Raw genomic sequence first — 11,087 nt, 5'->3', positions numbered from 1 at the left:
TACATTGAAATATTTGTCAGTGACATCGCAAAAGCAAAACATATTCAAAATCCTCATTTTAGAAAAAGCATTAAATCAACCTTACACCAGTATATCTGAACTCTGGCTGCACTTAAGGATCTTCAGAGGTGCTTTTATTTATTTTTGGCCACATCACAGCAGCTTGTGGGGATCTTAGTTCCCTGACCAGTGATTGAATCTAGACCCTTAGCAGTGGAAAAAACTGAGTCCTAACACTGAACCACTAGAGAATTACCCAGAGGAAACATACTGATGCCTGAGTCTTACTTGTAGTCTTATTGATTTGCAATAGCCCCAGCCAGTGGTTGAATTTTGCCCATAGTGAAGGTGACCGGAATGTTCACCAGGATTGAGAAACATTGCTCAAATCGAGATACCTGACCTCTCTGCTCCTCACCTTCACCTTTGTGACTAGGCTGCTTCCAGGGAAATGTCCCTCTTCAATATTCAGCAGGGATCTAAAATGCTGTAACCAACTTTGAAATCTTTAAAAATTAATTGATGGTATGCATGTTTCCTGGTTCTGATCATCTAGTATGCAGTTGTGTCAGATAGTATCAAGTGGGGAATGCTTCAATTATTTCAAAGTAAAAACAGAAAAAAAAACCTAATTGGTAATATGCTTCATCAAAACACTAAGCTTCAGTGAAATCATCACCTGTATTTGTAATGACTTGAGAGTAATGTAAAACTATTTCTTAATGTAACATTTTTCTAATATTTAGAGAATCTCCCACCATGCTTCTCAAGTAAGCTGACTTGGTGATGTCTTGATGTATTGGGTTGGCCAAAAAGTTTGTATGGAAAAGCCCAAACGAACTTTTTGGCCAACCCATTATTTTATAATACATTTTTAACCTCTAGGTCCATGATTAATCTAAAAAAGTTCACAAGCATAGGATTGAGGAGTTCTGGGAGAAGGAGGAGTGGCTTGCTCTACTCCTGGTATCTTTTCCCAGTGGACTTCCCTGTTGACCTCCTCCTGTGTCTGGCAGTAACTTCCAGAAGTGCATAACCACTCAAACTATTCTACAACTTTGTGCCCACTTCCCATTCTTTTCTGACTTATTGCATCCAGTTGAAGTTTGAAGTGCTAGATGCTCAGCCATGTCAGACTCTGTGATCCTAGGGATTACAGCCTGCCAGGGCTCCTCTGTCCATGGGATTCTCCAGGCAAGAATACTGGAGTGGATTGCCATTCCCTTCTCCAAATATTTTGTATATTCTTTCTTAACAGCAGTCCTCCTAGTTGACCCTGAGTTTGCTGCTGCTGCTGCTGCTAAGTCGCTTCAGTCGTGTCCGACTCTGTGCGACCCCACAGACGGCAGCCCACCAGGCTCCCCTGTCCCTGGGGTTCTCTAGGCAAGAACACTGGAGTGGGTTGCCATTTCCTTCTCCAGTGCACAGAAGTGAAAAGTGAAAGTGAAGTCGCTCAGTTGTGTCTGACTCTCAGCGACCCCATGGGCTGCAGCCTACCAGGCTCCTCCATCCATGGGATTTTCCAGCCAAGAGTACTGAAGTGGGGTGCCATTGCCTTCTCCAGACCCTGAGTTTACCCATGTCTAAAAGAAAATCAATGATAATTAAAGTTGCATTTTAACTTACCAATACCATCAGATGATGACTGAAGAGACAAATGGAATTATCTGTGGCCTCCCTGAGGCTATTGAAGAAGCATATTCCTGATGCTTAAATCAGTTCTTATTCCATTAGTCTCTGCAGTCTCTTCAGGGGAGTGTATTTTTCAATATTATTTAAACTTTCAGGTTCTTTAATCCTAAAAATTTCATTAATTTCTTCAGCAATTGGCTAACCATAAGTGGACTAGCAGAGTTACAAAACACAACACTAATTTAGGCTAAGAGCAAATGAAGTGTAAGTCCCCTACCAAGAAGGAGGTACACTCTTAATAAAGGGAATGGTACACTCAGAGACAAATATCAAGGTGACCAGTAAATGCAAAAAGCAGTCAGAGAAGGGATAAGTCGTTATGGTTCATGTCAACAGGGAGCACTTAAAACCTTAAGAAATTGCTAATGAAGTTTCTATTCACAGCAGAAATCAGAAAGAATCTGACTTCACACAGGAATGACTCATGTAGTTACATGTCTATTTTTCACTTAGTCCTGTGGCAGTTATATGACAACACATTCTGATCAGGTTGTCATATAACACATTCTGATCACATTTTTTCAACATTAAAAAGAGTCATTCTGGGGAATTCCCTGGCAGTCCAGTGATTGGGACTGAAAATGATTTATATGTAATTAACACTTGGGCATGTACTGCTTGGTAAATCTTGTAACACTGGCCTAATGATCCCACTGCTGGCTCTGTGGAGAACTAGTTCTGACACTTAAACAACCACCCATTTTCTCATAAAGTGATCCAACTGGAGCCCTTGCAGGTCTAAAATTCTTTGACTCTGGTTATTCAGGCATCTTGAACCGCAGACTATCCTTTGGTTATTTCTTCTTCATTGTATTTTAGTCACTAAGTCTTGTTCCTTCCTTGAATCTGCCTGTCTGTTCTACTATATCTACTGTTCTCATGCCTGGACCACCACGGTAGCTTTCTAAATGGTCTTCTTGCCTCCAGTCTCTCCCATCCTTAATTCATCCTGGGACATCTCTAAATTGCTCTTGAAATACCAGCTTATTTTTCCACTTCCTCAAAAAAAAAAAAAAAAAAAAAAGCTGGAGATAATAGAAATCAATACTTTTTGGCAATTGAGGCTTTCCACAATCTAAACTTGCCCTGTCACTCATTTCCTCATCGCATTACCATCTCCCCTTATTCCCGTCTCAACCTGAACCAAGATCAGCTGGACCTGTCTCCTCACCAATATGTTGTTTACCTTCCTGATTTTGCATTTAACCCTGCTTCCATTCTCATGTCTACAATATTCTAACTCCTCCTTTATGTTAAACGATTTTTTTTTTTTTTTTTTGGAGATACTGATGAAATTCCCTACCTTTTGCCAGGAGCCTCCTCCACCTGATCTACCTTTTATTAATTTTCTCCTTCTTTGGACTCCCTCCTAGTATACGTTCTGGCACATGATTCCGTACTATCATGCAGTTACCTCATTACTTCATGGGTGAATTTATTGACTCCTTAAAAATAGGACCGTTTTTGCATTTATTGACATTCTCCACAGAAACCTATAAGACACTGTGTATATGGCAGATACTTACTCAGAGCTTGCAGGCTGACCTGCGTGCTTTTCTCCCAGGGCCTTCCATAGGCTGCCTGGTCCTGCCTTCTTTCCATCTAGAGGTCAGTCTATCCTCGAGTGTCTGTTCTACCACCACAGCCCTCTCTCCCTAGTGGAAGCTACAGGTCCCAATTTATCCTGTTATTTTTGCAACACTTGTTAGATCAGTCACGTTTCCACTTTGCTCTATTCTATGTCCTCACAGGGCGCTTAATAGCCCACAACCTCTGTTCCACATAGGCCCGGGCTGGGGACCAGAAGGCCTGTTGGAACTGCTACACCCAGAGAGTAGCAGTAAGGGGACAGGAACTCAAAGAAACTATACGGTGATGTCGTTTGGTGACTGAGTGTGGACAGAGGCTCTGAGACAGTATTTGGAGGTGTGTCCAGAAACGGCATGTGTGATTGAGAGTTAAAAGGCCAGTGCCAATTTGATAAACTGTAAAGCTAACGAAACCACAGGTTTGCTTTTGAAGTTAGTATCTAGTCTCATCTCTTTTATTCAAAAAAGGAAACTAAGGTCCAAAGATGAGGCTTCAAATAGCTACTCAGTAAATATCTACTGATTGCAAATAATCCAATCAAGCCAGTCTTTGGATGGATTTATTCATAATATTTAATGTCAGAAACTGGTCAGCCAGTCTTAAAGAGCTTATTGGCATGATTTCCAAACAGACCACATCAAGAAGTGTGACCCCATCAACCCCTGGATTTTGACCCACTGAAACTGATTTAGGACTTCTAACTTGAAAAACTGTAAAATAGTATAAATTTTTGTTGCTTTAAGCCACTAAATCTGTTGTAATTTTAAATAGCAGTTATAGAAAGCTAATGCAATGAGATCTGCCATTTCCTGGTATTCTTTAAGAAATGCTTCTCAAACTTTAAGATGTATACAGATTACCTGGGTGGAGCCTGAAAGCCCCATTTCTTAAAAAATCCTCCCAAGTGATGCTGATACTGCCAGTCTAAGAGCTATTCTGAGGATTAAGGCTTTAGAGCACATTGGGTGATTTTACATCTTTTGATCATCTCAGTATGGAGGAAGTGGAACCCAACAGCAGAAAGTACTAGAGATTCTGGAGTTAACTTACTAGGGAAAAAGAAATTCCTGTCACTCAGTAGCCGTGCGACTTGAGGCAAATTACTGACTGCTTTAATTAGTTAAACAATAATTTAAACTGTTTTCTCACCACTAATGGCTTCCCAGGTAGCTCAAGTGATAAAGAATCTTCTTGCCAATGCAGGAGCTGAGGGAGACATGACTTCAATCCCTGGGTCAGAAGATCCCCTGGAGAAAGAAATGGCAACCCACTCCAGTATTCTTGCCCAGAAAATCCCATGGACAGAGGAGCCTAGTGGGCTACCGTCCATGGGGTCTCACAGAGTGAGACAGGACTGAAGCAACTTAGCACATGCACATTGCTGCTGCTAAGTCACTTCAGTCGTGTCCGACTCTGTGTGACCCCATAGACGGCAGCCCACCAGGCTCCCCCATCCCTGGGGTTCTCCAGGCAAGAACACTGGAGTGGGTTGCCATTTCCTTCTCCAAAGCATGAAAGTGAAAAGTGAAAGTGAAGTCGCTCAGTCCTGTCTGACTCTTTGTGACCCCATGGACTGCAGCCTACCAGGATACTCCGCCCGTGGGATTTTCCAGGCAAGAGTACTGGAGTGGGGTGCCATTGCTTTCTCCGACATGCACATTAACCACATATAAATGAATTACCAGTAAAATGAAATTAAAACACAAGACTGAATTGTTAATTATTAGATTCAACACACATACAGACACAGTTCTGTCAAATTGCCATAACAAGTTTTAGACACTTGCTCTCAATTTCTGTACTGATTGATGACTGTAACAAACAGTTCAGATTGGTGCCTGCCCATGGGCCACTCTCTGAGTGATATTACTCTTTAAATTTTTTGATAGTGAATAGATATTACTTATATAATTGCAGTTAATTGCTTTGAAAACAAATCTAATTCAGTCTAATAATAGAATTAGGGACAAAGGACAGAAATGGTTCTGAGAGAAGAGTAATCTTATGGACAAAGAAGGTGGTAACAAGGTGATGTGAGATCTAGGTTTTAAAAATTAGGTATTTGTCTGAAGGGTGAGTGTGGAAGAGCATTTTAGGCAGAGGGAGACAGGTCCAGGACAGAGACATATGAGACTGAGAGTGAAGAACAGTGGACATCTGTGTTTTAGCCTGCCTGGCATTGTCTCCCTTCTTTCCTTTTCCCTAGGGACCCACTCGGAGAAGGCAATGGCAACCCACTCCAGTACTCTTGCTTGGAAAATCCCATGGACGGAGGAGCCTGGTAGGCTGCAGTCCATGGGGTCGCTGAGAGTTGGACACGACTGAGCGACTTCACTTTCATGCATTGGAAAAGAAAATGGCAACCCACTCCAGTGTTCTTGCCTGGAGAATCCCAGGGATGGGGGAGCCTTGGTGGGCTGCCGTCTATGGGGTCACACACAGCTGGACACGACTAAAGCTACTTAGCAGCAGCAGCAGCAGGAACCCATAGCTTCTCCATTCTCAGTGCAGGTGGTTAGGGTGGGTCTGACCTCTTCCCCAGCACCTCCCACCCCAACCCCTACTTCCTCCTGGTGATTGGTTCAGGACAAAAGCCAGTCCAGGACTCTCTAATCCTGGCCAGGGGAAGAGAGAAAGGTGCTGTTCCTGCTAAGATTGCTGAGAGGAGGATGTAAGCCTGGCACTACAGAAGAGAACCAGTGATTGGACTGCCTCAAAAAAATCAAGAGCTATAATCAGAATAATATTAAGAACCTTTATTTCCTCAAACCTTTCCAGTAGTTTTGTTGTTACTGTTTCCCTCTAACTGGGCCTGCTGCTGCTACTGCTGCTGCTGCTAAGTCGCTTCAGTCGTGTCCAACTCTGTGACCCCATAGACGGCAGCCCACCAGGCTCCCCCGTCCCTGGGATTCTCCAGGTAAGAACACTGGAGTGGGTTGCCATTTCCTTCTCCAATGCATGAAAGTGAAAAGTGAAAGTGAAGTCGCTCAGTCGTGTCTGACTCTTAGTGACCCCATGGACTGCAGCCCACCAGGCTCCTCCGTCCATCCATGGGATTTTCCAGGCAAGAGGACTGGAGTGGGGTGCCATTGCCTTCTCCGATAGAAAGGGCCCAGCAAATCCTTAAAAATGACATTTAAAAAATTCCATTTTTTTCTTAAGGTTGACAGCTACAATTTTGAACAATTTAGTAGCTGACTTCATTTAGTAGTGCTTTGTATTTCCAATAAGCATTCAGCATGCTTTCTTTCAGTGAAATACCAGTCTTTGAAGAATCTTTTAGGAATAATAAGAAATCAGCTTTTCTGAAGCACCCTACATATTTGTCTTCTTAGTGGGAATAGGAGGTAACTTCTGGGAATCTGAGGACCACATCAGACATTTAGAACATTGTAAAATAAAAATAAGCGAGTCTCATATTGTTCCCTTCCTTGTCACAACTCTTTTAGAAAAATTCCCTATGATTTTTGTCTTTTATGGTATTTTTCATGACTCCAGGTCAACTTTCACAGCATGTTCCTTAATTTGGAGTGGTCAGTGATTTATTATTAGATTCATATTTTCCTAGGAATAATCCATAGATGTTGTTGAATCTTTCTCTAAGCTTCATAGCAAAGGGCACGTGATGTCCAAATCTTGGTTAATTTTGATTTAGTTAAGGTGCTGTCCACAAGATATATCCTCTGTAAAGGTACCCCTACACCTCTGTAATAGGTCATCTATGGGATGATTCTTTGACAGTAAATAACATACACAGTTTAATAACAGATCTTACGTATATAGTTTCAAGAAAGAAAAATGCCTCAATGTGAAACTTTGTAGATTTGGAAGCAGTTATTTCAACAAATCTCTAGTGAGTACCCACTGAACTATGTTATGCTAAGTGCTCAGACCAAAGAGTGGAAGACAGACCAGCCAACAGGAAAATTCAAGAGTGACAAGGACCACACTAAACATGAGCAAACGGGAATCCAGAGAAACGAAAGATTTTAGGTGAAGAATGTATATTGAGTGGCAGGGTTAGGTTAGAATTCTGACTCTTATGATGACCAATCCAGTGTTCTTTCGAAGACAACATTCAAAGGCTTTATCATCATACTGCTTTTCCCTGGTTCAGTGTAACACTGGTTGTTACAATGAAATAAATCACTTGACTATGTAACTAAAACTGGCCGCTGCAGTTCATGGGGTCCCAAAGAGAGACAGGACTGAGCAACTGGACTGAACTGAATTGAACTGAAAACAAGCTTGCTCCAGGCCCACCATAGGATGCTTTAGAGAAACTATTATTTGGATTGATTTAATACTTACATTGTGACATTAAACTGGAGACCCAGTCTAGTTTTGTTTTAGGAAAATGTTTCCTTGTAGTATAACAGTGACACACGCACACAGAACCGGATATTGCTCATCTGCCACACCTTGAAACTACCACAGATTTTTCTATTCACAAATCAGGAAACAATTTAGAGGTTATCTAAAAGCATCCCTACATCTTGAAAGCAACTACTTACAGTTGACTCATAATTGCTTTATAGTGTATTGTTTTCATACAAATCACCAGTATCTCAATAGCAATCCAGGTAGTGCTTAAGGTGGGAAGTATCAATCAGTGGGAGATGGCTGCTGAGTTATCAACTGTTTTGCCTGTAGGTTTAACAATATCTAGTGTATACCTAATTTTCAGAATAGAAAAATAAGAGAAATAGACTTGTTCAGTTGCTCAGTCTTGTCCTTGTGGGACTCTTTGCAGCCCCACGGACTGCAGCACGCCAGGCTTCCCTGCCCTTCATACATTTAACCACTAGTTTATATTTATTCATTCAATCCCAACTTAAAAAAGGATCGAGGTGGGCTGTTTAGGTATTGTTCTGATGTGATTCCTTTGAGGCTGCTTTGGATCTGTAGACTCGGAAATCCCAACCCGGTCTCTTCCCTGGGAGAAACAGGTGGCAGCAGGGAAGACACAAGCAGGAAAAGCTCCATTGTATCCCCTCATAGTTACAGGAACTATTTTAAAACGTGAAGGCCAAGAATCACTTCACTCTGCTTGTCCTTCTCAATAAGGAACCTCATAACGTTCTGCCTGCTTCGGGGAAGTGAATTTAGACAATCATTACAGCATTTACAATTTTTACAGGACTCTGGCGGTAACTCCCTCCTCCACCAGCTAAAGGGCCATTTCCGATCTAGAGCCGGGTTTCTCCGAGGGCTCTTCCGTGGCGGAACTGAACGAAGGGGGTGGTCAGTTGGAAAGATCTTCAACCAACCAGGCGTCAGTCTCGTGCCCACAGTCCGTGAGACAAGTGCTCGGAGTTTTCTCCCCCAACCCCGCCCCAGGTCCCGCAGTGCCCGCGAAGCCTGATCGCGCTCGGCCTGGGGACAATGAACACGTGCAAGACCTGGTTGGGCTGCCTCGGACTCCGGGGGCAGAAAGATTTCACAACGGTCGAGAGGGAGGAGCGCCCCAACCTCGTCACTTCTAAGAAGGCCCAGGCCAGCCAGGGTCGCGAGGGGAAGCGGGAAGAGACGCCTAGAAACCCGAAAGACGGAAGGCTTCGGCCACGCCCCGCGCACGCGCGGCACACTCTTCCCTTGCGTGGCTGTGGCCGAGCGGCTTCCTCCGCCGGCTGCCGGATCTAGCTCGCCGGTCCTTTCCGTCTGCCCGCTTTCTGTCCCTGCGCAGTCGCGTCGTCGCCCGCCACTCCCTTCGCCCCTCCCTCCGCAGCGCCGGCCTCTTGTGACGTCAGCGGCAGACCCCGCCTTCTTAGTCCTAATCTGATGCCAAGTGCAGGGCGTGCCGGGTATGGAGGTCACCGGCTTCTCCTCAGGCCTGAACCTCTCTTGGAAAGGAAACCTCTTTTGTAATTTCCTAAAACTTCGAATTAAGCCTGTAAACTGTGTTCGTTTCCTAATAAGGGTGAAAACGGCCCCTCACCCTAGTTGATCTTCCAAGCTAGAAGTTCTATTAAAAGGAAACTGCAAAATGTGTTGTAATTTAGGTTTATTTGAAGACTTGCTTGTCGTTTTAATGTGTTCCCTTAGTGTGTAAAGTGGGAGAGTGACATTCATAAAATGACAACTTAGCATATGGAAGCTGGGATAAGCGGTACCTAGTTGGCTTGATCGGATTAATGTGATTTTATTTTCCATTTGAATTATCCAGGTGGCATCTTGAAAGGATGGGTATAAAAAGCTGTTGAAGAACTTAACGCCGTGGTTAATCGTTTTGTAAGCAACTTGAGCCCACGCCAGGGGTACAGAAATAAAATGAGAATTTTAACTTATAAGGGGCAAAGATTTCATCTTCCTTTTACAGGCAATGAAAAAGACTCAGATTTATATCCTTTGCCCGAGATTCTGTAATTTCTATGATTTGCCTGGAATTCAGGCCACTGCTTTCACCATGCCAATACTCTGGCCAGCGTGACTAAGGCTGCCTTTGGAACCCTCTGAGCCTGAGCTATTATAGCCTCTTTTCTTGTCTTCCTGCTTCACTTGTCTTTTTCCCCTTTCCGTGATTTTGTTTTTTTCCCCTTTCCGTGATTTTGTTTTTTTCCCTGAGTTCTCTTGTCTCCCTCCCACTCCCCTTTTGCTTTCACGATTTCTTTAACTTCCTTTATTTTTTTGATTGTTAAGCCAGCCTTTCCTTCCTCCTTTAAATGCTTCTACCTTAAATGACCAAAAAAGGAAATAGAAGAATTTTTCTTAAGGTTTTTTTTTGAGGGGGGGGGAATGGTTAGATATGTAGTATGTATATAGTTAGATGTAAAATCTCCTCTTCTAAAAGCTGCCTCCTACTTCTTCCCATAGATGTCCAGTGAAAGTAGGTGTGTGTATGAGAAAGAGAATAATTAAGGAAAGAGAGCGAGAGATAGGAGAGTGGAGGGAGTGTGTGGTGAGCTGTTTAGAATCAGAAACAAGAAAAAATAATCATGCAGTAAATGATATAAAACTCAACCTGAGATAACAACATAGCTGTAAATTCTATACAACTGAAGAAACACACCACTTTCAATTCATCCATGCCTATACCTCTGAGATGTATTTCCTCAGACGAGTTGTGTCTTTGCCAGAATAAACCTGTAGCTTTAGCTGCCCCAGGAGAAATAATCACAGGGCTTCTGCCTGTGAAATAATAATATACAGCGATTCCAGACTACGTGTCCCCCTGTAGGCTTCTCAACATGTTGGCCCCTGTGCCCAGTTCTGCAGGCGTGTTTGTTATCCTTGTTCTACTCTTGGGGAACCTAAAGCCCAGAGAATCCCTCGCCTAATGTTACAGAAGGCAGAGCCTCTGCTGTTTCCAATTCCATAGTCTCTGAGTGAGCATGTCTAGTAGTAAGGAATTAATATCTAATTGAAGATGATTGATAGAATTCACTAGGATATAGTGTTGCCAATTGACTGAATCATGCTCTCATTACAGATTTCTCTGTTATCTGTCTTATTCTGCTTGGTTAACAATAACTTGCAGAAATTGGTGGGAAACATATTTTGCATTTTGCTAAAACAATCAAGGTTACTCCTGAAGTTTGGTTTATGTTTTAGTTCCCTATATGAAAGAAAATGCACACCTCTGTATTCCATGATTTAAAAATAACTGGAATCTTGAGGGCATTATGCTAAGTGAAATAGAGACAAATATAGTATGATCTCACTTACATGTGGAATGTTAAGAAAGATTCAGAAACAGTAGAATGGTGGGAACCAGGGGTTGAGGGGTAGAGGAAATGAGATGTTAGCCATAGGGTACAAACTACAGTGATGTGAGGAATAAATTCTGGGAATGTAATCTACAGAAT

This window comes from Bubalus kerabau, chromosome 2, assembly GCF_029407905.1.
Source record: "Bubalus kerabau isolate K-KA32 ecotype Philippines breed swamp buffalo chromosome 2, PCC_UOA_SB_1v2, whole genome shotgun sequence".
Lineage (NCBI taxonomy): Eukaryota > Metazoa > Chordata > Mammalia > Artiodactyla > Bovidae > Bubalus > Bubalus kerabau.
Note: the sequence above shows the minus strand (reverse complement) of the source record.